The sequence below is a fragment of the Hemitrygon akajei genome, chromosome 27 (genome assembly GCF_048418815.1).
Source record: "Hemitrygon akajei chromosome 27, sHemAka1.3, whole genome shotgun sequence".
Classification (NCBI taxonomy): Eukaryota; Metazoa; Chordata; class Chondrichthyes; order Myliobatiformes; family Dasyatidae; genus Hemitrygon; species Hemitrygon akajei.
In genome coordinates, this window is record NC_133150.1 from 45,566,030 (window position 1) to 45,593,293 (window position 27,264).

The window sequence follows — 27,264 nt, forward strand, 5'->3', positions numbered from 1 at the left end:
GGACACATTCCACACACTCCTGAAGTTCCCCTCCAGGATACCCTTAAATATTTTACCTTTCACTCTTAACCTTTGATTTCTAGATCTAATCTCATCCAACCTCAGTGGAAAAAGTCTGCTTGCATTTACCCTTATCTATACCTCTTAATTTTGTACACCTCAATCAAACCTCCCTCCATTCTCCTCACTCCAGGGAATAAAGTCTTAACCCATTCAAACTTTCCCTATAACTGAGGGGCTCAAGTCCCAGTAACATCATTGTAAATTTTCTCTGCACTCTTTCAATCTTATTGATAATTTTTTCGCAGTTGAATATAGATGAGTTGTGAATTGAGTGTTGAACTCATCTGGTGAATGAGATGGTGAAAGGATCTAAAGATTTGCTTCACCACAGAGAATATTACCAGCAGGGTCCAATTCTCATTGTTTCCAAAGCAGACCATGGAATCCAAGAAGATGGATCCCAGATGGGTGAAGTACAGAGCTAAGGAAATCATGTCCAAGATATGATGTGTTAAATAGCAGCAGAATGCTTGGTTAAAAGGGAAAGAGAGAGAGAGAAAGAGGGAGGGAAAGAGAAGAGAGAGAGGAGGGGAAGGGAAGAGAGAGGAGGGGAAGGGAAGAGAGAGGAGGGGAAGGGAGGAGAGAGAGAAAAGGAGAAGAGAAAAACAAAGGGGGGACGAATAGAGAAAAAGAGGAAAAGGGGAGGGGTAAAGAGGAATGAGGAGAGAGATAGAGAAGGGGAAAAGAGGAAAGAGGGATAGTTTAGAAGGCTCGTTGGTCACACAAGTGTATTAGGGTGGTGTGGACTCAATGGACTATGTGGCATCTCTATATAATAATAAATAAACAGTTGGGGATGGAGATGAACATAGGACCTGCAATTACACCCAGTGTCAGTGATGGAATGTAAAAATGATCCTTAATTAGCAAACAGCAAGGAATGCAGAAAATTAATTCCAAAATGTATTATTGTACATTTGCTCCACCCAGGTTTGGTTGAAAATTCCCCAAGTAATTGTACCAGTCTCCAATGGTTAATATACATTTACTTAATGAGCCCTCACTACAAAGGGTTGCATTTAATTTGGTGTGTAAAGGATTTTTTTTTCACTAAACTAAAGGATAGGGAACACACTTGGAGAATGTCATTGAAGCAGAGGTTCATGAAAACTATTAACATCTAATGGTTTTTTTAATGATCGGATCATTGGGAAACAGGCTGCAAAATAAATAAGCTATTTAAAATGGAAATACACAAGTGTACTCATCCACTGGGCAGAAGATACAACAGTTTGAAAGCACGCAAAACTAGCTCAAGCACAGCTGTTATAAGACTATTAAATAGCTCCTTAGTACAATAAGATTGGCTGGTGGGATGGAGTTACGTCTCTACCCAAGGAGGCGTAATGCTCCTTCTCTCCTCTAGCCTGCAGTTCGCCATTGGACATGGTTAATGCTTAGTCCCCCCATCAAGGTCAAGGCAAAGCCATTGGTGCAGGCAGTGGATGTTCGTATCAGCATCTGGTGTATATCGCAAGTCTTGGTTATGTGACCACTGACGCCAGGCAGACAATCTCTGAAGAGGATTTATAATGGCTGGAGTAATCTGTCTTGTAAAGACACTGCCCAGAAGAAGACAATGGCAAACCACTTCTGCAGAAAAAACTTTGCCAAGAACAACTATGGTCATTGAAAGACCATGATTGCCCATGTCATACAGCACAGCACATAACGAACGAGTTTGATAAGATGGGCTCTTGATCTCACTATCTGCTTCATCAATAGGATCTCGCACCTTATTGTTTAGGGGTAGCATCAGCCAGCTCCATCATGAGCACGCCTCCCCACCATCAAGAACATCTTCAATAGGCGGTACCTCTAGGGAGAGGCATCCATCATTAAGGACCCTTGCCACCCAGGAAATGCCTACTCCTCATTACTACCATCAGCGAGGAGGTACAAGAGCCTGAAGACACCCACTCAGTGTTTTGAGAACAACTTCTTCCCCTCAATCCTCCGGTTTCTGAACAGTCCATGTCCACTACCTCTTGCACAATTTATTGCATTTATGTATTACTACTGCAAAACAAATTACATGACACATGTCAGTGTTAATAAACCTGATCCTTATTCCGCACTTTCCCTAGTACTGTCACGCTTTATTCTACATTGTTATTGTTTTCCCTTCTTCTACCTCACTGCACTGGGTAATGATTTGATCTGTGCGAACAGTATGCAAAACAAGCTTTTCACTATCTCGGTTCATGTGACAATGATAAACCAATTCCAGTGCTTCTTGCAGGAATGCACCTAATAAAGTGGCCACTGAGTGTAGATTAAGTAGACAAAGCTGTGACAAACTGACCCCAAAATCAACAACATCTGTTCGGTTATCAGAAGGATCACGGAGAACCTTGCTATTGATGCCAAGCTGATAGAGGTGATGGTCTCTAAAGAAACGCAGGAGTTCCATGACATTAGCAAGAGTGAATTATCCTTGGAAAGAGTGCATGGTGATTTGTCATGTTAACTTGTGGACCCATTCAATTAGAACACAGAACACTACAGCACTGTACAAGCTCTTCATTCCACGATCTTGTCTCGACCTTTTAACCCACTCTGAAGTCAATCTACCTGTTCCTTCCTATATGTCCCTCCATTTTCCCCACCACCTATATGACTTTCCAAGAGTTTCTTAAACGTCCCCAATCTATCTGTCTCTACCCAGAGGGTGCAGCCTCAGAACAGAAGGATGTCCCTTTAGAACAGAGATGAGGAGGAATTTCCTTAGCCAGAGGCTGGTGAATCTATGAAATTCATTGCCACAAACTGCGATGGAGGCAAAGTCAGTGGGTTTACTTACATCACAGGTTCTTGACTAGTCAGGTGTCAAAGATTACGGGAAGTAGCCAGGAGAATGAAGTTGAGAGGAAAAATAAATTAGCCATAATCGAATGGCAGAGCAGACCTGATGGGCTGAATAACCTAATTCTGCTCCTGTGTTTTCTGATCTTATGAAAAAAAAGAGGTCAGCCATTAGGAGTGAAATTAGGAAATACTTCTACGCACATTACACACTGGGTGATTCATGTTTTGTAAAATCTGTTCTGCAAACGTCAATTGATCCTACAACACTTGTTAACTTTAAATCTGGGATTGTCAGCCAGAGGGGTTTTGGGACAGAGGGGAGATGCAGTATTTGCAGTGTGGGCTCTGAATGACAAGGGAATAGATCGCTTTTGGGGCTGTGTGGATGTTTTTAGTAGTTAGCAGAGAGATTTGAGGTGGCATTTCTTTAGCCAGAGGGTGGTGAATCAGTGGAATTCATTGCCACGGACGGCTGTGGAGGCCAAGTCATCGACTATATTTAAAGTGGAGGTTGATAGGTTCCTGATTAGTAAGGAGGTCAAAGGTTACGGGGAGAAGGCAGGAAAATGAGCTTGAGAGAGAAAATAAAAAAGCTATGAACAAATAGTGGAGCAACTTGATGAGCTGAATGGCCTAATTCTTTTTTTTAATTCTTTTATTAGTTTTTCAAAACATTTTACAAAATTAAAAACCCCAAATCCCTCTTGCATTTATCACAGAGCGGACTAATGCCAGGGTAGAATCGAGATAGGTTAGATTTAGACATATGGGCTCTATGAACAATCTTAAACTGTAAGAGGCAATGGCGAGCACAAAGGGAGGTTGAGTTAACCGATTTGAGAACTGAGTCCCAGCTCTCCTCGGATAGGGAGATATTTAAATGAATGGCCTAATTCTATTCCTATCTCTTATGGTCTTAAATATCATCTTTAAAGCAAATTGCATCCCACATTAATGTTTATTTGCTTCTCATTAATTTTTGTGTATGGGATATCCTCCTATAGTTAGAATCCCCTGCACCTTCTACACTTCTCCGGCCCTCCAGTGTAGTGAGCATGTGTTGGCATCGTTAGTAGTGCCATTTTCCCAACAGGAAGGCTTACATTTTAGTAGCTTGAGTACATGTATGTCGCATATCTCCTCAGCAGACACAAACATTCCATGTTAATGGAAGATTTTTTTTTCAATGGACACATTAATTTTAGAGGAGATGCACAAGACTGGTCCCAGGAATGATGAAAGACTTGAAGTAAGAGAAGAGTTTGATATCTCTGGGTCTAATCAACAGAGTTCAGAAGGATGGGGGAAGATTTCATTAAAACCTACTGGTCCTGATGACTCTTCATTCTTTTTCATAGATGCTGCCTGACTTGCTGAGTTCCTCCAGCATTTGTGAGTGTTACTCTGGATTTCCAGTATCTGCAGAGCCTCTTGTTTTTATGATACTAAAAGGCCAGGAAAAATTATGTTTCCCTTGGTAGGAGAGTCTAGAATCTGAGGGCTCAGCCTCAGAAGGATGTCTCCTTTTAGAATTGAGAAGAGGAGGAATTTATTAGGCCAGAAGGTGGTTAATCTGTGGAATTCATTGCCACAGACTGGAGGCCAAATCATTGAGTAAGTCCTTGATTGGTGAGGGGTTTAATATGCTCCTGTATATTCTGGTCTTATTATCTGTCAACAGATGTCTTAACAGACAAATGCATTGTAGCCATATTTAGCTCGTGTTCGACTGTGTTAAATGTGGGTTTTATAACTCTGAAGTTTACCTATACAGATCTTCTAGTTTGATCTTTGCTAGGTCTTTGTGCGTGCCATCTGCTCGCCTGGTTTGTGATCACAGTACCATCGTGTTTTTCTCTTTGCTAGGTGACAGGCACAGATGTTGCACCTCATTATGAAGTTGCTGAGTGGAAGAATTGGAAAATGGTCAACAATTCACCACCCTCCTAGGGCAGAGGGGGCAAGCAGGAACTGTAACAAAAAAGATTCAACATAAAAACAAAAAATGCTATTAACAGTCAGTATATCAGGCAGCGTCTGTGGAGACAGAAACAGATAAGATTCAGGTCTGGGACCCTTTATCAGCACTTATTCTGATGAAGGGCTCCAGATCAAGACATTGTTTCTCTTTCTCTCAATGATTCACATTCAAGGCCCTTCATCGGTTCTGGGAAAGTTGAGATATTTTTCAGTAGCGTAGATGTGTAGAACAAAGAGGGAGGTTAAATAGATTTATGTAGTGTTTCTGTAAGTGTACCATGGTCTTGTTTCTACTTGTGTTCCTTTGTACCAAGGTCTTGTTTTTCTTCATAGTCTTGTGCACAGTTCACATTCCACGTGTTGCATGGATTTGCGTGTCTGTGATGCTACAGATATCTTACCGTGCCTTATACATATGACAATAAACTCAACTTGGATCAATAGCAAAGCTATGGGATCAGAATCAGATTTAATATCATATCACTGGCATATTTCGTGAAATTTGTTAACTTTGCGGCAGCAGTAAAATACATGATAAATACAGATAAAAATTGAATTACAGTAATTGCATATATGTACATTAAATAGGTAAGTTAAAATAAGTCATGCAAACATCAGAAATAATTTTTTTAAAAGATAGTGCTCGTGGGTCAATGTCCACTCGGAAATATGATGGCAGAGAGGAAGAATCTGCTCCTGAATCACCGAGTGCGTGCCCCCTTCCTGATGGTAACGATGAGAAGAGGGCATGTCCTGGGTGATGGGGGTACTCAATAATGGATGCCGCCTTTCTGAGATACTGCTCCTTGAAGGTATCTTGTATATTAAGGAGGCTGTTCTATCTTGCAACATGTTACACAAAAAAGTGACACCTGTTGGGCTGCCACCAGTATAATCCATGGGCTGTATTAATTGCTGATGCAAAAGACTGTTTTGATGTTTCAATGTAAATGTGACGAACAAGTTAATCTAATCAATAAAAAAAAAAGTGTGCTTCTAACTGCTCTTTTAACCCATTCAGTCTCACCCTAACAGTGACATTTCCTTTACTCTACCCCTCCCACACCCCTATCTTCTCCCCTGTTGAAAACTAACATTTTTTCAAGCTTATGCAGTTCTGACCAAGGGTGATTATCCCTTTCAACCCCACTTCCCTCGACTTCTCCAAGCAATCTTTGAAGCCCTTACTAATCAAGAACCTATCAACTTCGGCTTTAAATATACCCAGTGACTTGGCCTCCACAGCCGTCTGTGGCAATGACTGTCCTAATGGGGTTGTTAGTCTTTAAACGTCACAGAAGGGTTTTCAGGCCATTTCAATTCTCACTAATCTCATGAGAGACTTTTTCACATGGAAATTCATGTTAAGAACCTGACTGAAGACCAATGGGATGGGCTGGGCCAGCTGGACTACATTATCTGCCAAAATATTCATACTAGGTTGAGGCAATTAACTTAATATTAATGCCAGATTCCTCCCTCTCCAGCCCTTAACCTTTCCCATTCACCTGCCTTCACTTAACACCTTCTAGCTGGTCCTCCTTCACCTCTCTCCACCTTTTTTTTATTCTGGCATCTTCCCCCACCTTCCCTTCCCTGAAGAAGAGTTCACAGTCCAAAAGGATGACTGCTTATTCATTTCCACTGTTGCTGCCAGACCTGCTGGGTTCCTCCAGTATTTTGTGTGTGTTGCTTGAGTCTGTTCTCGATCAGTGGCCGTATGTATGTGGCACAGTCTGTCTTTAACACTCTACTATTCTGCAAACGCTTTTAGGTCATATTGAAGCCCCAGTTGCCACATGGTCACATGACCATGCGGATCATGGTCACATGACCATGATGATCATGAAGCCAATTTTAACTGTACATCTGCTGCACATGGTCCATATCTCTCCATTCCTCTCTGCCTCACGTGCCAGCCTTACATTCAGTTCAAAGTAAATTTATTAGCAAAGTACATATATGTCACCATATACAGCCCTGAAATTCATTTTCTTGCAGGCATATTCAACAGACCCATAATGGAATCAATGAAAGAGCACTTTCATAAAGCAGAGTATTGAGTACAGGACTTGGGATGTTTTGTTGAAGTTGTACAAGACATTGGTGAAGCTGTGTCTAGAGTACTGTCTGCAGTTCCGCTCACCTACCTGCAGGAAAATTATTAATAGGCTTGAAAGAATGCAGAGAAAATTTACAAGGATTTTGCTGGGACTCGGGGACCCGAGTTACAGGGAAAGGTTCGATAGATTAGGGCTTTATTCCTTGGAATGCAGGAGAATGAGGTGAGATCTGTTGGAGGTATACAACATTATGAGGGGTATAGTCATGGCAAATGCAAGCAGGTTCTTCCACTGAGGTTGGGTAGGACTAAAATGAGAGGTCATGGGTTAAGGGGTGAAAGGTGAAATATCTGAGGGGAACCTGAAGGGGACTGTTTCTTTCAGACGGAGTACGGGACGAGCTGTCAGTGGATGCGAGATCAATGGCAACGTCTAAGATGAGTTTTAATGTGTATATCGGTGGGTGGGGTATGGAGGGCTGCGGTCCAGGTACATATCGATGGGAATAGGCAGATCAGGTCAGCGTTAAAAAGTTGGAAGGAAGGGCTTGGTTCTGTGCTGTAGTGCTCTATGATATACAAACAAGGATATAATGTCGGGGCTTTACAGAGCATTGGCGAGGCCTCACTTGGAGTATTGTGAGCAGTTTTGGGCCCCTTATCTTAGAAAGGGTGTGTTGACACTGGAGAGGGTTCAAAGGAGGTTCATGAAAATGATTCCAGGATTGAAAGGCTTGTCAAATGAAAAGTGTTTGATGGCTCTGGGCTTCTACTCACTGTAATTCAGAAGAATGAGGGGCGATCTCATTGAAACCTATCAAATGTTGAAAGGCCTTGATAGAGTGGATGTGGAGAGGATGTTTCCCAAGGTGGGAGAATCTAGGACCAGAGAACATCACCTCAGAATAGAGGGGTGTCCTTTTAGAAGGGAGACGAGGAGGAATTTCTTTAGCCAGAGGGTGGTGAATCTGTGGAATTCGTTGCCACAAGCAGCTATGGAGACCAAGCCTTTAGGTATATCTAAGGCAGAAATTGATAGATTCTTGATTGGTCAGGGCATGAAGGGATATGGGGAGAAGGCAGGAGACTGGGGCTGAGAGGGATAATGGAGCAGCCATGACGAAATGGCGAAGCAGACTCGGAGGGCCAAACAGCCTAATTCTGCACCTATATTCTCTGCACTTATTATGGCCTTATGACTGAGTATGACCAGCTGCCATATGAACCAGATGGAGACAGAACAGACCACAGATGTTGGAATCTGGAGCAAGGATACGCAGACTGGAGGAGCTCAGCAGATCAGGCTTACATGTGGAGGGAAACGGACAGTTGACATCATTTTTGGAGACCCTTCATCCAAACCAGATGCTGATTTCTGGATGACAATGGAGGGCAAGGATACAGAGAAAAACTGCTGGCAATGTTTAATGATTAAATTTTTTTTAAAACCCCTTTTTGAAAAATACTCTAAATGCTAAACAAGTTACTTAGAACTAAAGAATACTTGTGGCATTTTAACACTTACTACAGAGTTGGCAAATTTCACTTTAATGCCAACAGCAACACTTTCAACATTTTATGCAAATTGCATTTACACTGGTTAATGATGCAAGCTTTAAATCAAATGGAGATTTTTTTTTAAAGTGATTACCGCAGTCTGCATTCCTTCACCTTATGCCTATTTGAAGACTGTACAGGGCTCCTCATTTACTGCCACTGAGGTCACAGTGGGAGGGGAAAACTAACACAAAGCAGACAAGGTCAGCATCCCTTACCAGATGCTGAAAAATTAGTTTGATTATATTGAAGATTAGTATTTGCATATGTCTGTATGCACTGAGATGGAACACACTGTAATTAAAATTGACACATCACAGTACACAGATTGCAAGAAGCAATGGGAGTCTCTCCACAAACTGCCTCCCAAATCAATGTGATTGCAAAGCTCCGCGATCCAAACAAAGCATCTGATATTAACCCCCAACAGAGCTCAAATTCCATCAAAAGACCCAGAAATAACACACGCTTTCCACATTTAAAAATCCATATTCTACTAAAGATTTAGCTTCGTTTTTACACTGCTCCCTCTAAGCTGCTCAGGTGCGCGACCACACAGTCGCTGAAATGCCCCCGCATCCAGAGCCTTTGTTGCCATGGAATTTTCTTTTATATAATATTTTATTTAAAGTGCCACACAAGTTTCAGGCCGCGTAAACATTTCCTGCGCAAGGTAACGTTTGGTCCGCGCAGCTATTAAAAAAGATGAAACGTTGAATATAAAGTAGCGGTTTGCAAAAATAAACTGGCATGCTTAACAAAAGTGTGGTTCAAACGAAGGGTCTCAAACAGAAACGTTGATTGTCCGTTTCCCTCCACAGATGTGCCTGATCTGCTGAAGGGTCTCGGCCTGAACTGTCGACTGTAAGTTGATGCTGCCTAGCCTGCTGAGTTCCTCCAACATTTTGTGTGTGTTGCTTGTTTTATTTGTGCAGATTCTGTCTTGTTTGTGCTTAACAAAATGTATTCTCATCATGTTAACGATAGATAAAATCGATAATAAAGGTTCAGAATCGTGTCATTGTTCCAAATATATATGAGCTTCCAACCTCCAATGCCCCATGACCACCCCAATTACCTCCACTCTGCTTTAAACATCTAAAGCTAATTTTGTCTTCAAAGCAACTATGGCGTCTAAAGTTACACATTCAAAATGCAGGAGGAACTCGGGTGAGGCAGCATCAATGGAGAGGAATAAAACAGACGACATTTTGGGTCAAGACCTTCCGTGAGAACCGTTCATCTGTGGAGTCCTGACGGAAGGTCTCAACACATAATGTTGGCAATGTATGCCTGACCTGTTGAGTTCCTCCAGCATTGTGTGTGTGTCACTCTGGATTTCTACTATCTGCAGAATCTCGTGCTCAGAGTGCCTAAAGGCCTCGATGCAATGATGTTTTGTTGCAGAAAATGACAATTTCTAACTCCTCTGCTGGGAATTTTTTTATTTGCCAGACACTAATTATGTTAAAGCTCGCCGACCAGTGGAACCAAGTGTTTGCAACTTCAGATTATAATTAAGTGCTCCACTCAATGTGAACATGAAGAGACTGCAGATGCTGGAAATCTTGAACAGGCAGCATGCTGGAGGAACTCAGTAGATCAGGCAGCATCTGGGGAGGGAAATGGACAGTTGATCCTTCGGGTCGAGACCCTCCATAGATGCTGACTGACCCACCTAGATTGCTCCAGAACGTGTGTGTTTCCCACCCTATGCAGTTTGGCTTTAGTGGAAACAGTTTATGCTTATTAAAACCTGGGGCCCAGAACGCACAGAACAATCAGCTGCTGGCTGAGGACCAGATGCCTTTGGTTTCATAAACACAAAAGGCAGGAACTCCCAGTATTCAGTCCAGCTTCCTATTCTGACATGTTGGTCCACGACCTCCTTCCTTGCCATGATGAGGTCACTCTCAGGTTGGAAGAGCAACATCTCACATTCCATCTGGGTAGCCTCCAACCTGATGGCATAAACTTTAATTTTCTAACTTCTGGTAATTCACCTCTCCCCCTTTCTATTTCCATTCCTCATTCTGGCTCCCCTTTCACCCCTTCTCTTCCCCTCCCCACCCCTCACCTCCCTCTGGGATCTCCCTCCTCCTTCCCTTTCTCCCGTGATCCACTCTCTTCTCCAATTAGATTCCTCTTTCTTCAGCCCTTTCCCTCTTCCACCTATCACCTCCCAGTTTACTTCTTTTCTCCCCTCCCATCTACCCACTTCCCCCTCATCTGGTCTCACCTATCACCTTCCAGTTTGTACTCCTCCCCCCTCTGCCCACCTTGTACTGGATTCTTCCTCTAACCCTGATGAAGGAAAGGCCTTGGCCTGCAACATCAGCTACTTATTCCCCCCCCACGAATGCTGCCTCAGTTTCTCCAGCATTTTGTGCGTCGTGCCTCTGGCTTCAGCTGTCCTGACCTGGGTCTAACCCCAGGAATTCCTTCCTCAGTCGTACAGTGGGAGTCCCTTCACCAGAGTAGTGAGTCACCACATTCCATTACACCAGTGACGTCCACCCTGTGTGGGAATTAATACAACTCTGGACAAGGGAAGTTTTGAATATTGGATAGTCTCAACACCAAGATCATACTGAATATATTTCTACCATGGAGTACGGTGTAGAGTCAGAGTCATACAGCACAGAAACAGGCCATTCAGCGCATCAGATCTGCTCTGGCTGATTTATTATCCCTCTCAACCTCATCCACTTGCTTCTGTCTGTAACCTTTGATGTTGTGACTAATCAAGAAGTTATCAACTGCTGCTTTAAATACACCCAATTACTTGGCCTCCACAGCCATCTGTGGCAATGAATTCCACAGATTTACCACCCTTTGGCTGAAGAATCTTTTCCTCATCTTTGTTCTAAATGGATGACTCTTTTCTGAGGTTGTGCCCTCTGGTCCTGGACTCTCCCACTGTAGGAAACATCCTCTCCATATCCACTCCATCGAGGCCATTCAACAATTGATAGGTTTCAATGAGATTCTCTCCCCCTTATTCTTTTAAACTCCAGCAAGTACAGGCCAGAACCATCAAACGCTCCTGATATGTTAACCCTGTCATTCCTGGGATCATTCTCGTGAACCTCCTCTGGACTCTCTCCAATGCCAGCAAATCCTTTCTTAGATAAGGAGCCCAAAACTGCTCACAATACTTTAAATGCACTCTGACCGATACCTTATAAAGCCTTACCATTACATCTTTGTTTTTATATTTGAATCCTCTCGGAATGAGTACTAACATTGCATTTTCCTTCCCTACTACTGACTCAACCTGCAAATTAACGTTTAGGGAATCCTGTCCTTTTGCACCTCTGATTTCTGAATTTACTCCCCGTTTAGAAAATAGTCCACATCTTTATTCCTTCCCCCCCACAGTCTTTGCCAACAATCAAGTAACCATCTCACACAATCCCATTTTTATTCTCACTTTATTTCAATCACCTCTTCACACAGCAGCACCGGTGGATGTGCACTGTCTGGCTGCATATTGTGTGGTACAGAAACTGCAAGGCATGGGACTGCTGGACCCTACAGAGGATAGTAAGAACCGATGAGAAGATCATGGGGGAGGGTGTCTTCCTCCCCCCCCCACCCCCCCATTTGCGACATTTACTGGGAACATTGTACGTGAAAAGCCCAAAGAATTGCTGAGCATCCCAACCACCCATTCCACAACCCACTGCCATCAGGAAGGAGGTCTAGGAGCATCAAGACTAGGACTAATAGTCCTAGAGGGAACGAATATAAGACCAGGGAGGTTACGCTGCCACTGTATAGGGTACTGGTATAGCCGCACCTGGAGTACTGCATGCAGTTCTGGTCTCCTTACTGGCTTTGGAAGCGGTGCAGAGGAGGTTCACAAGGTTGATTCCAGAGATGAGGGGGTTAGACTATGAGGAGAGATTGAGTCACCTGGGACTGTACTTGCTGGAATTCAGAAGAATGAGAGATCATCTTATAGAAACATATAAAATTATGAAAGGGATAGATACAATAGAGGCAGCAAAGTTGTTTCCACTGGTAGATGAGACTAGAACTCGGGGACATAGCCTCAAGATTCAGGGGAGTAGATTTAGGGCGGAGATGAGGAGGAACCGCTTTTCCCAGAGAGTGGTGAATTTGTGGAATTTTCTGCCCAATAAAGCAGTGGAGGCTACCTCTGTAAATATACTTAAGACAAGATTGGACAGATATAGAGGAATTAAAGATTATGGAGAAAAGAAAGGTAGGTGAAGATGAGTCCATGACCAGATCAGCCGTGATCTTATCGAATGGCAGAGCAGGCTTGATGGGCCAGTTGGCCTACACCTGCTCCTATTTCTTATATTCTTACAATACATACAAATTATTATAAATTAAAAATAGAAAATAAATAGTTATTAATAAATAAACAGTTAGACCACAGGGCCAATTTCTTGCTGTATGGCTCTATGACTTGAATTAACCAAGTCCCTCTCAACCTTGGTGTGCTTTGCTCCTTTCTGTATTCGGTGGTGCATCGAGCGGCAACCTTGATGTTTCTGTTAGCATTTCGTTTCTTTTTCGAGGCCGAGTTGCTAGCTTGATGCTCAACCCAACATGGTCAGGAAGCGTGCAAGGAGTTGGCTGGATTTGAACCTGGGACCATTCACTTCGAAGTCCAGTGCAGATGCCACTACACCACCACCCAGCACAGTCTTGGGGAGGTGGGAGAAAACTCCCAGCTCCTGGGAAAACACACACAGTCACAGGGAGAGCAAGCAAACTCCACACAGTGAGCACCAGAGGTCAGGGTTGAACCTGGAGCTGAGAGAGACAGACTCTTCCAGCCTCAGCACGAGAGCACTTGACAGATATCGCCTCCTGCTGCAGCAGCGAGATAGCGCGTACAGAGCCATCTGTACGCCATAGATGCAGAGCAGGCAAAACAGAAAGGAGAGCAGACGGAATTCTAGAAGTCACAATCTCCGAAATTGTAGTACAGTATCGCAGCAGTGAGCGCAATCGCCTTACGGCACCAGGGATCGGGGTTCGATTCCCACCACTGTCTATGAGGAGTTTGTATGCTCTCCCCGTGACCACCTACATTCCCTCTGGGTGCTCCGGTTTCCCTCCCACAGTCTAAAGGTGTACGCATTAGGGTTATGCTAGTGTGGTGTCGGAAACATGGCTGCCCCAGTACATCCTTGGACTGCGCTGGTCATTGCTACCAAAAACGCATCTCACTGTACATCTGACAAGTAAGACTAACCTTTACCCTTTAAAACCTGCAGGCAGTTTGCTTATATAAAGTTCATCACATTACCAAGAGGTGTCCTGGCTAGTCATCCTATCAGGTGTTTCCTTACTTTAACATCAGACCAACATGGGTTCAAAGTAAATTTATTAACAAAGTACATACATTTCCCTTGTGTGTTGAACAGTCATAATTTGGAAGAGCCATTGTAGGTTGCAACTTAGAGCGCATTACTGAATTGACTGCGACTGTAACAAAACCCAATTTCCCTCAGGATCAATAAAGTATGTCTGTCTGACAGAGAAACGCGTTCGTGGTGGGCAAATGGACTGCCGTAGGCATGGACTAGATGGGCCAAAGGGCCTGATTCTATGCTGTGGGACTCCAGGAGAAATTAAGCAATTTCCATGCAGCGCAGTTTGGGGTTAAATAAAAATGTTCGCACTCCACCATATAGTCCCCATTTACCTTACCATTCGACACTGAAGAAAATAATAGGCATGAAAATCACAGCAATTCAACATGTTCACGACATCCACACCCTAGAAATAAAATCGTGCTGGTACACGAGAGTTTGGATATTCCCTGCTTTGATGGGCTGAGTGGCATAATTCTACTCCCAAGTCTTAAGGTTTTAAGGGCTTAAAATAGTTGTTGCAGAAATAGTCATGCACACAAAATGGAAAAATAAAATCTTATTTTAGTATAATCGCTCCCCACCCTCTACCCCCACTGGTTTATCTTGTCAGATATCCATGGAAAATAATTTTGCATACGTTTACACAGGGTGACCAAAACCATATTGGGTGGAATAGTGACAGCAGAGTGTTGGGAAAAATCACTGAGAAGCAGATTAAGACTGATACAAACTAAACTGAAGTGTTAACCCTTGAACAAAAATTAATATAATACCGCTGGCACGGATCCTGTAAATGCAAAGTCAACTTTTCAAGATCACTAAAGCCTTCCTAAAGCTGCAGAACGACACTGCGGTGAAGAACTCCAATCAGCCTCACCCACTAATACCAGCTCATTGCATTTCTAAACCTAACTCACTGCCCAATCTTCCAATATTTCGCTGAACCTTCTCTGCTGCAAATTTAATTGTAAATTTATTATCACCATATACAACCCTGAGATCCATTTTATTGCAGGCATACACAAAGTAACGCAATAGAGTCAATGAAAAACGGCACCCAACAGGGCGGACAAACAACCAGTGTGTGAATGTCAACAAACTGTGCAAACACAAATGGAAAAAATAACAATAATAAATAAATAAGCAATAAATATCAAGAACATGAGATGAATATCTTGGAGATGTACCACAATTCCCTTGTCTTCATAGGTCCAATTCATGAAACACCCCACTCTGTGGGACCATCTTTGCCAAAAGGACTGCAGTGTTTCAAGGCAGTTATGCTAACCCATAGGTATTTCACCTTCAACCTCCTGAAGGTCTGTGGTGGATAGGCAACAAATGGCAACACAAGAGCCTGCAGATGGTGAACTGTAGAGGAAAAAATCCTTCTAGAACAGGGGTTCCCAATCTTTTTTATGCCAAGGATCCCTGTCATTAACCGAGAGATGCGTGGGTCCCAGGTTGAGAACCCGTTTTAGAACTCATATGGCATCATTGGTGTTACCATACTAGCCTGTAAATACCTAATCCCATCTGATCTTTGTACCCAAGCAGGTTCCAATCCGGTTATTACATGGATCGGAGACCACCCAGGAATACTGGGCGCTGTAGGCTTTTTAGGGCAGCATGGTAGTGCAGCAGTTAGCATAACACTTTTACAGTGCTAGTGGCCCAGGTTCGATTCCCACTCATGCCTGCATGTTCTCCTCATGACCAAATGGGTTTCCTCTGGAAGCTCCGGATTCCTCCCGCATTCCAAAGACGCCTGGGTTAGGGTTAGTAAGTTGTGGACATGCTACATTGGTGCTGGACACACAGTGACACTTGCAGGCTGCCCCCCCCCCCCCAGCACAACCCTGGACTGCGTTGGTCACTGGCGCAAACAATTCATTTCACCGCATGCTTCAGCGTACACTCTACAAACGAAGATAAACTTCATCTTGGAACGAGCAGGTTGCAGGGTCCGATCCCGAAACGCTGAGCCACTGGGCTCTTCCAGCAGTGTACTTCTTGTTGGCAATAAACACGATGACACATTCTCGAGAAAATAAGCAATTCTTAAAAACAATCACTCTTGGACGTGTCCAGAACTCAAAGATTATTTTTAAAATGTCACCTCATCCTAAAAGCAGTGCTCCATTTTAAAATTAGAACCCTTTTGGCCAAAAGATATAATTTCTAAAAGAAAACTTTGGTATAACTTTCAAAGAACACTATAATAATCCTAAATTACTCAGCATAGGAACAGGTTATTTGGCCCTCAGTGTTTGCGTTGATCATGATGCTAAATTAAACCAACCCCACCTGCCTGTAAATGATCCATATCCCTCAGTCTATTCCCTGTCAGGTCATGTATCTAAATGCCTCAATTGCTGCTATCATATCATCAACGCCCTTGAACGGAAATCCTGCAAAAAGTAGCAGATTTGGCCCAGTCCTTCACCAGTAAAGTCTTCCCCACCACTGAGCACATCTACGTGAAATGCTGTCGTGGGAAAGCAGCATCCATCTTCGGGGATCCCCACCACCCAGGACATACTCTCTTCCTGCTGTTGCCATCAGGAAGAAGACACAAGAGCCTCAGGACTCACATCACCAGGTTCAGGAACAGTTATTACCCCTCATCAGGCTCTTGAACCAGAGGGATAACTTCACTCAATTTCACTTGCCCCATCACCGTTCCCATAGCCTACGGACTCACTTTCAATATCATGTTCTCGACATCTGTTGCTATTTATTTATATTTGGATTTGCACAGTTTGTCATCTTCTCCACTCTGGTTGAACACCTAGTTGGGCGGTCTTTCATTGATTCTGTTAGTTATTATTCTATAGATTTATTGAGTATGCCCACAAGAAAATGAATCTCAGGGCTGTATATGGTGACATGCATGCTCTTTGGTAATAAAATTTACTTTGAAATTTTGTTTCAACCACCTGCTTTGGCAGTGCATTCTGGATAACCATCACTCTTAAAAAAACCATTCACCTCTCATCCCCTTTAAACTTTCCATCTCTCACCTGAAATATGCCCCCTGGTAGCTTGCATTTACATCCCCCAAAAAAGTCTCAATTTTATATACTCCCCTCAACCTCCAGTGCTCAGTGGCTCAAATAATACGGGCAAGGGTGCCATATGCCCCCTTTACCACCCTATCAACATGGGCAGCCACTTTCAGAGAGCTACAGGCTATCAATTTTGATGTTTTTCTGAAGATCCAATACCACCTTCTTCTCCTCGGTATCAACACACCCTCTAATTTCAACATACCCCTCAGTGTTATCAATATTGCTCATGTTGACACCATCTCCATGGTGAATACCAAAGGCTTAGTCTTCATTTAGGACCTTCCCGACCTCCTCTGGCTCCATGCAAAAATTCCTCACTTCAAAACAAGAGATTCAGCACATGCTGGAAATGTTGAGAAGCACCCACCCAGACGACAGGAAGAACTCAGTCACTGAGTGGTGCCACCCTCCCTCTGGCTATCCACATGGTTTTAATGCAAGTATAAAATGCCATGGGATTCTCCTTAATCCTACTCACTAAGGACATTTCACACTCTTGTAACATGGAGGCAGATTTGAGGATCCATGAAGTGAATCCGAAGATGCATTTTGCCAATGGGCACATTGACTAAATATCGATAAATGAACAGTGAACTTCTAAACCGGGCGTCTAGCTAAACAAGTGTTCATCTAATCTACACAAAACTACAATACTGGATATCCAGTCAACCTCTAACTTTAAAGACAATCCATTAACTCTCCCCAAGTTATAAAACTACAGAATTAAACATACTACAGATGCATACTTAACTAAACACATAAGTTGGGGGGGGGGGGGGGGGGTGCGGTCTATGTCCACAACATTCTTTCCCAGTGGTCCTTCAGTGCTGGTCACAACGTCAGACTAAAGCAGTCCCCAGAGACTGGGAGACAAAGGATAAAGACCAAGTCTCTTGCAAGTGCTATTCTTATAATGCCACCCCCCCCCCCCCAAACCCCCCGGGCATCTGGAACCAAAAACTGGGGCCAACCATAGATAATTGGTCTGTTATTCTCACATGTACTGAAGAGGCACAGTGGCAACACGTCTCTACCAAAGGAGGTGTAAGGTGCTCCTTCCCTCCGCTAGCCTGCAGGTCACCCTTGGGCACCTGCTTAGCTACCCCCCCCCCCCCCACCAATCAGAGTCACGTGAAACTACGGGAGCAGGTGGTGGATAGTCGTACGAGTAGCTGGTGCACATCACAAGTCCTGGTTATGCAACCACTGACGCCAGGCAGACAATCTCTGAAGAGTATTGATAATGGCTGGGGTCACCCGTCTTGTAAAGACACTGCCCAGAAGGCGTCAATGGCAAATCTCTCCTGTAGAAAAAAATTGCCAAGAACAATCATGGTCATGGAAAGACCATGACTACCCATGTCATATGACACAGCACATGAGGAACGAATTAACTATCCTCTGGGTACCATGCACAGGGTATCAAGCTACATGGTCAGATCAAACAGAAACAGTGATCTTGAAGAAAGAAATAAATCAACAAAACATAATTCAACTCCTAACTATGGACATAAGTGAAACAGCGGCAACAATTTTTGTACAAATTTGGCAATGCTTGCTATTATCTGGACAAACATTAATTCATGGCCACGGAGAGGTCACACAACACAGAGTGGTGATGAGGCAGTGTGCTGATAATGAAGGAGGAACCGTTCAACCTCGCTGTAGCTCACTGCCAAAGTTACACCCACTAACTACGACCAGACCCAAACTCATCTCCAATAACACTTAGAAAATAAAACAGAAGAGCTTGCCAAAAACATTACTGATTTCAGCTATTCAAAATTCAAAATGGTTTATTGTCATTCATCAACAGACAAGTGTAAAAGGAGGACAAAACGACTGTTACTCTGGACCCACCATCCAGACCAGGCTCTCTTCTTGATGCTGCCATCGGGAAGGAGGTAGAGGAGGTTCCTGAACCGGTGTGGATAACTTCACTCACCTCAACTCTGAACTGCTTCCACAAACTACAGACTCAGTTTCAAGAACTCAACAACTCAGATTCAGTTTACTGTCATTTAAAAACCACAAATGCAATACAGTTAAAAAATGAGACAACGTTCCTCCAGAATGATATCAACAAAGCGCACGACAAAATAGACTACACCAGAAAATCCACATAACGTTTGGCAATCCCCAATCCTGAGTCCGGAGAGGCTGCTGCGTATTAATATCGCGCTACCATCTTAGCGCGTTCCCTGGAAAGGAGATCCAAATCCACCAGAAAAAACAAGACCAAAAACTAAAGCTACAAGACCTGCACAAAACAACATAGTTACAACAGTGCAAACAATAACATAATTTGATAAAAAAAAACACACCACGGGCACGGTAAAAATAGTCCAAAGATGTTAAAAGACTATAATTTCGAAAGAAACCACCACACAGTTTCCACAAGTCCTCAGGGTCCCGATAGACTCGTCATCCCACGCCGGCAGCAGAAGGGAGTACCCCTGCTATGGACTTGCACGGCGCCGCCCGACCCAGCCTCACAGACACAGCACACACACACACTCAAGTTCTTAATATTATTTATTAATTATTGCTAGATTTTTTTCGTATGAATAGTTTGTCTTCTATTGCATATCGGTTGTTTGTTTATTTTTGGGTATAGTTTTTCATGATCTTATTGTGTTTCTTTGCATCTACTGAGAAGGTCAGCAAAAAATGAACCTTGGAGTTGTAAATGGTGACATATACGTACAGTACTTTGATAATAAAGTTACTTTGAAATTTGAATGCAGCATAAAATCACAATAAACATGAAGAATACAATTTTTAAAACATAATAAATACACAAGAGAGAGTGTGGAATGAACTGCCAGAGCAAGTGGTGCTTGCGAGCTTGATTTCAACATTTAAGATAAGCTTGGACAGGGACATGGATGGGAGGTGGTTGGAGGGCTGTGGTCAATGGGACGAGGCAGTATAAATGGTTTGACACGGATTAGATGGGCCGAATGAGTTGTTTCTGTGCTGTACTTTTCTATGACTCTGTAAGATTAGTTTATATACATATACATAGACGAATCATCCTTCCCTTAATCTTCTACCTTGATCCCGAACAGGGATGTACACCTCCACAAAACTCAACATCGAACAGCACAGTTTAAGAGGCTACAGCAAGAGTAATTGGTCCTAAAAATAGCCACTATATCAGTCACTGTCAACAAAATCTGGATTAGAACATTATGGGATTAGATTTAGTAACCAAAGAGTCAAAAGGGCGAAGAATGCAGGACTGAAGGTGCTGTGTTTAAACACACATTCAGAATAAGGTGGGTGAACTGGTGGTGCAATTAGAGACTGGTCAGTATGATGATCCGGGCAACACTGAGTCATGGCTGAAAGAAGGTCATAGTTGGGATATCAAAGGATATGCTTTACATCAAAAGGACAGGCAAGAAGGCACAGACAGTGGTGTGGCTTTGCTCTGCTCTGGCTCTGGTGTGGAGATGGAATTACGTCTTCAGAAAGAGGTGACATAGGGTCAGAGAAGGTCGTATCTTTGTGAGTGGAGTTAAGAAACTGCAAGGGTAAAAAATCCATTATAGGAATCATATACAGGCCTTCAAACAGGAGTCAAGATGTGGGGCTGAGATTGCAAAGGGAGCTGGAAAGGGCAAGTAATAAGGGTAAGGTCACAATTGTAGTGGGGGGCTTCAACATGCAAGAAGATTTGGAAAATCAGGTTGGAGTCGTATCGCAAGAGAGGGAATTCGTTGAATGCCTACGAGATGGCTTTTTAGAGCAGCTTGTGATTGAACCTACCGGGGAAAGGCCATCTTACATTGGGTGTTGTGTAATAATTCAGATTTTGTTAGGGAGTTTATGGTAAAGGAACCCTGAGGAGACAGTGATCATAATATGATTGAACCTATACTCCAATTTGAGAGGAAGAAGCACAAGTCAGTGTATCAGTATCGTAATGGAATAGAAGGAATTGCAGAGGCATGAGAGAGGAGCTTGCCTGGGTGGATTGGAGGAGGATACTGGCAGGGATGATGACAGAGCAGAGATGGCTGAAGTTTCTGGGAATAGCTCACGAGGTGCATTAGAGATATGTCCCACAGAAGCTGTTGTTCTCAAATGGCAGCGATAGACAACTGTGGCTGACAAAGGAAGTTAAGGACCACAAAAAGGCCAAAGAAAGGGCATATAATGTAGAAAAAAGTGAGTGTTTTTTTTAAAAAAGTTTTTAAAATCCAACAAAAGGCAACTAAAATAGCCATAAGGGAAAAGATGAAATATGAGTTCAAACTGGCCAATAATATAAAGTAGGATAGTAAAAGTTTTTTCAGTTATATATAAAGAGTAAAAGGAAAGTGAGACCACTGGAAAATGAAGCTGGTGATGTAGCAATGGCAGATGAACTAAATGAGTACTTTGCATCTGTCTTCCCTGTGGAAAACACTAGCAGTGTGCCAGAGGTCTGTGAGTGTCAGGGAGCAGGAGTGAGAGCCATTGCTATTACAAAAGAAAAAGTGCTAGGCAAACTGAAAGGTCTTAAGGTGGATAAGTCACCTGGACCAGATGGACTACATCACAGAGTTCGGAAAGAGGTTGCTGAAGAGATAGCAGATGCATTGGTTGTGATCTTTCAAGAATCACTTGATTCTGGCATGGTTCCGGAGGACTGGAAAATTGCAAATGTCACTCCACTCCTTAAGGGAGGAAGGCAAAAGAAAGAAAATTAAGGCCAGTGATATAATCTCAGTGGTTGGGGAAGTGTTTGAGTCCATTATTAACAATGATGTTTCGGGCTACTTGGGAGACTAATGATAAAATAAGTCAAAGTCAATATGGTTTCTGTAAAGGGGAATCTTGCCTGACAAATCTGTTAGAGTTCTTCGAGGAAGTAACAAGCAGGGTGGAGAAAGGAGAGGCAGTGGTCGTCACTTACTTGGATCTTCAGAAGGCATTTGTTAAGGTGCCACACGAGGTTGCTTAACAAGATAAAATCCCATAGCATTACAGGAGAGATACTGGCATGGGTAGAAGAATGGTTAGCAGGCAGAAAGCAGCGTGTAGGAATAAAGGGGGGGGGGTTTCTGTTTGGCTGACATTGATCAGTGGTGTTCCTCAGGGGCTGGTATTGGGACCACTCCTTTTCACATTGTCAGTGATTTAGATAATGGAATTGATAGCTTTGTGACAAAGTTTACAGATGATACAAAGATAGGTGGTGCTGAGGAGGCAATGTAATTGCAGAGGGACTTAACACAAAGTGGAAGAACGGGCAAAAAAAAGTGTCAGACGTAATAGTGTTGGGAAATGTAAGATAATGCATTTTGGTAAAAAGAACAATAGTGCAGATTATCTAAATGGGGAGAAAATTCAAGACATCAGAGGTGCAAAGGAGCTTAAGATTCCTCACACATGACTCACAGAAGGTTAATTCACAAGTCAGTTTGTGGTAAAGAAGGCAAATGCAAAGTTGGCATTCATTTCAAAGGGAACATAATATAAAAACAAGGAGATAAATGCTGAGCCTTTACAAGACACTAGTCAGGCCGCACTTGCAGTATTGAGAGCAGTTTTGGGCCCTGTATCTCAGAAAGGATGTGTTGTCATTAGAGAGTCCAGAGGAGGTTCACAAGGATGATTTCTGGGAACAAAGGGGTTAACATTCGAGGAGCATTAGACAGCTTTGGGTCTGTACTCACTGGAATTTAGAACAATGTGGGGGGATCTCATTGAAACCTACCGAATGTTGAAAGGATCAGATAAAGTGGATGTAGAGAGGATGTTTCCTCTGGTGGGGATACCAGAACTAGAGGGCACAGGCTCAAAATTGAGGGGCAACCCTTTAGAACAGAAGTTAGGAGGAATTTTTTTTTTAGCCAGAGAGTAGTGAATCTGTGGAATGCTCTGCCACACAGTGCGGTGGAGGCCAAATCTGTGAGTATATTTAAAGCGAAAATTGATCGTTTCCTGATTGGTCAGGGCATCAAAGGTTATGGCGAGAAGGCAGGTGTCTGGGGTTGAGTGGGATCCAGGATCAGCCGTGACGGAATGGCAGAGCAGACTAGATGGGCTGAGTGGCCTAATTCTACTCCTGTATCTTACGGTCTTGTGATAGGAACAGCACCACATACACATTTTACAGAAAAGGCTGCCTACTAGCTTTTGATCACGAAACTTAAAAGGAGATGTAACCGACTGTCAACTGAATTAAATGCAGAAACTTTGGTCTTGTTCTGCTGCATGGGACAGATCAAAGACCACCCTGTATCCTTAAGTTAGCAGATATGGTAACCTTAATCATTCAAATATATATCAAAAAACTACTACTTAAAAGAGACCTTAAAATGCAAAAACTTACACTGGATAACAACCGAGGCAGGAGTTTAACCGTTGAGATTAGGTGACTGCTATCTTGTGATGCTCCGAGTTTATGATGTAACTATCCCAACGCAAGCAGAAGTGAGACTTGAGCTTAAAAAACAAAGCACGGCCAATTTTCTTCAACTGAAGAGTCTAAGGTTACTTCAGCCCAACAGCAATAAATGTTGTACTAAAATCCGCTCAGAGAGCTGATGACTGGGTTGAGAATGATACATCATGGAATGTTAAACATGTTCAGGGGGGAAAAAAAACGCCTAGCAGAAGTAGTGGCAGACGTCTCTGAAGCAGGCCTTTAATGAATAACTCTCTCATTCTGGGAGGTACCAGTGTGGTTGGGTGTGGGTGGATTTCCTGCAAGAACTGCCGCAGTGTGAAGGAACTTTTCTTTCCTCCAAAGAGTTGTTTTCAAGCTGTAGTATTTTCATTCTTCAAACGAACAACTGGTGCGCCTTTCCTCGGCACTGAATCTTGTGTATCTGTACATGGAAGGCTGAGGTTTGGACACAGGGGCCCGTTGGGGAACATATTTTCCACTGGAAGATCAGTCAGACTGGTGAAAGGCAAGCAGGATGGATTTATGCTACGTATCTGAAGCAGATGTGCAAGTGTGCGAGCACTCATTCCTTTTAAAGCTCAAAGTTACTAAGTCCGTATGTGTGCGCCACCATGGCGTAGCGATTAGCGTGACGCTATTACAGCTCGGTGCATTCCGGAGGTTGGAGTTCAATTCCGGCGGCACTCTGCACCTCCCTGTGGAATGCCTGAGTTTTCTCCAGGTCCCCTGGTTTCCTCCCACAGTCCAAAGTCGCACTGGGTAGGTTAATGGGTCATTGTAAACTCTCCGGTGGTTAGGTTAGGGTTAATCGGGTTTGGGGTGGCATGGCTCAAAGGGCCAGAAGGGTCTGATCCACAATGCATCAATAAATAAATAGATGTCACCACGTATGACCCTGAGACGCAGACATTCACAGTAGTAGTAATCAATGAAAATCTACACAAAGATTGAGAAACAACCAGTGTGCAAAAAAATACTGGAAATATATAAAAAAACAATAATAGATTCTTGATTTGTCAGGGCTTAAAGGGATACGGAGAGAAGCGGGCCGAGTGGGAAAATGGATCAGACGTGATGAAATGGCAGAGCAGACTCAATGGGCCAAATGGCCTAATTCTGCTCCTATAACTTACGGTCTTATAATAAGTAGGTAACTAATACTGAGAACATGAGTTGTAGAGTCCTTGAAAGTGAGTCTATAGGTTGTGGAATCGGTTCAGTGTTGAGTGAAGTTATTCACGCTGGTTCAGGACCCTGACGGTTGAAGGGTAATAATTGTTCCTGCACCTGGTGATGTGGGACCTAAAGCTTCTGTACCTCCTGTCCAACGGCAGCAGTAACAAGGGACATAACAATTAAATATATTTCAGATTCAAACAGATGCTAAGTTTTGAGGCAGAAGCGATGTTAGCTCTACATTTTCCAAGAGCTCATGCAAACAAATTCATTCGATAAAATACCCAGTGCATTGCTCACATATCACCATGGTTACTACAAACTACTCATAGGAAGTTTCAATTCGACGCAATGCATAAACTGCCTTTCAGGATGCAACAGTTTATTGATCATCGTTATGCCATTCCTTCCGACGTAAATCAAGTCAGATGGGAGAGATTTCCAAATTGTCAGCAATATTAAGAATTCTGGCAACATTTCGGAAGAATCCCCGCCACAGTTTGCGAGGAAGCAGCTGTGAGAGGATGGTTCCTGCCCTCCCCTCTGTTAGTGAGCAGCCAGTAATTAAGGCAGACCTGCATTTCCATAGCAACTGTCACATCCCCTTCACAGAACACCCTAAAGAGCTTTACAGCCAACAGAAAACTCTAATCAGAAGAGATTCTGCAGATGCTGGAACTCCAGAGCAATACACACACACAAAACGCTGAAGGAATTCAGCAGGTCCGGAGAGGAATAAACAGTCGATGTTTTGGGCTGGGACCCTTCACCAGGAGGCAGTCACCACAATAATGTAGGAAAGGCAGCCAGCAGTCAACTCCCAATGGTACATGGTGCAGATTATTCAAAAGATGCAGGGGAGCGGCACGGTGCCACAGAGGTTAAGGCAGGCAGCAATCCGGGTTCTGCCACTGTCTATAGGAGTTTCTATCCATCGATGACATCGTCGAAAGGTCATGCCTCAAGAAGGACCCTCACCAGCCAGGGTGTGCCTTCTTCTCATTAATACCATCGCAGAGGAGGGTACCGGATCCTGAAGACAAACCCTCACCATTTTAGGAAAAGCCTCTTCCACTCTGCCATCAGATTTCTGAACGGTGCACAAACCCATGGAAAGTACCTCACAATCTTGCTCTTTTTATACTTTTTTTTACATTTCTATTGTAACTTATAGTTTTTTTTGTGTACTGCTGCTGTAAAACAACAAATTTCAATGCAATGATAATAACTCTCTGTATGTTCTCCCGTGACCGTGTGAGTTTACCCCGGGTGTTCTGAATTCCCCGCACATCCAAAGACATACGGGTCAAGCTTAGTAAGTTGTGGGCCTGCTACATTGGGGCCAGAAGAACTGAAGCTTGCAGGCGGCCCCCAACACATGCTCTGACTGTGCTGGCAGTTGGTGCATACAACGCATTTCACTGTACGTTTTATGCTTTGACGTACTTGTGACAAATAAAACTCATCTTCTGTCAGGGAAACTGGGGAGATCTCTCTGTTTCTGCTCCACAACAATGACACAAGGGCATCTGAGCATGAAGTCAGGGTCTCCACATCTTGTCTAAAAGCAGTAACAACCAGAGGACAATTCAGGAACTGGGGCTCCCTGACCCGTAGGCTGAGACAAGAACACAGCCAATTAGGCCACAACAAGACAGAGAGAGAGAGAGAGAGACAGAGAGACAGAGAGAGACAAAGACACAGAAAGAGAGGCACACAGGCAAAAACAGTGAGAGGGAGACAGATAAAAATACACAGTGACAGAGAGTGGGGGGAGAGACAAACAGAGAGAAGCATAACAAACACAGACATAGTCATACACACTGATATTCAGTTTTGAAAAAATCTCAATGGATCATATTACAGTAATTTCCTCAATGCATGCCTCTGCCTTTCACACCACAGACTGGCTGGTTAACCTGACCAGCTCTGCAGATCAAGGGAAATGGCGAAGCACTTTAAACAACTGAGAGTGCAAGTTAGGCAACACTCTAGAGAGTGAAACCAAGTTGGCAAACCGCAACAAACGGAAAAAAAATTAAGTTCTGAAGAGAGGTCCTTGACATAAAACATAAACTGTTTTTTTTTAAAATCTCCACAGATGCTGCCTGACCTGCTGAGTATTTCCTGGGTTTATGCAGTTTTTCTATAAGGGAGAGTGTTTAAAAGTAGTGAGTCTCAAGATTTCGTGACACAAGTCATCTGTCCTGTTTGGTGCAGTCTTTCATTGATTTTACATTGGTTATTGGACTTATTGAGTATGCCCACAAGAAAACTATTCTGAGGGTTATATATGGTAATATATATAGAAACATAGAAAACCTATAGCACAACACAGGCCCTTTGGCCCACAATGCTGTGCCAAACATGTACTTACCCTAGAAATTACCTCGGATTACCCGTAGCCCTCTATTTTTCTAAGCTCCATGTACCTATCCAGGAGTCTCTTAAAAGACCCTATTGTATCCACCTCCACCACCATCGCCAGCAGCCCATTCCATGCACTCACCACTCTCTGTACAAAAAACTTACCCGACATCTCCTCTGTACCTACTTCCAGGTACCATAAAACTGTGCCCTCTCTTTGATAATAAGTTTACTTTGATCTATCTACTTTGATAATAAATTTCGTGTAATTAGCAAAACTGCACAACTGAATTCAAACATCCAATTGCATCTGTCAAAACTTAACCTCCAACAATATCACAAGCAGTTACCAGAAACAACCAATTTATCTCTGATCTACACAGACAGAAAACCCTCAAGGCCTTAACTTTTGTA

The 27,264-nt window shown here is 43.2% G+C and overlaps 1 protein-coding gene across 7 annotated transcripts in view; it reads right to left on the reverse strand.

Moving 5' to 3' along the window:
* The window catches only part of LOC140717343 (plasma membrane calcium-transporting ATPase 1-like), a 328,298-nt gene that overhangs the window by 221,101 nt on the left and 79,933 nt on the right, over window positions 1-27,264 (reverse strand). Inside the window, exon 1 of one of the 7 annotated variants that reach the window (XM_073030839.1) lies at window positions 23,230-23,246. The exons of the other annotated variants lie outside the window; for them this stretch is intronic. The gene's annotated coding sequence lies outside the window, so the exon portion shown is untranslated. Of the gene's footprint in view, window positions 1-23,229; window positions 23,247-27,264 lie in introns of those variants that run through there. 7 annotated transcript variants of the gene reach the window in all.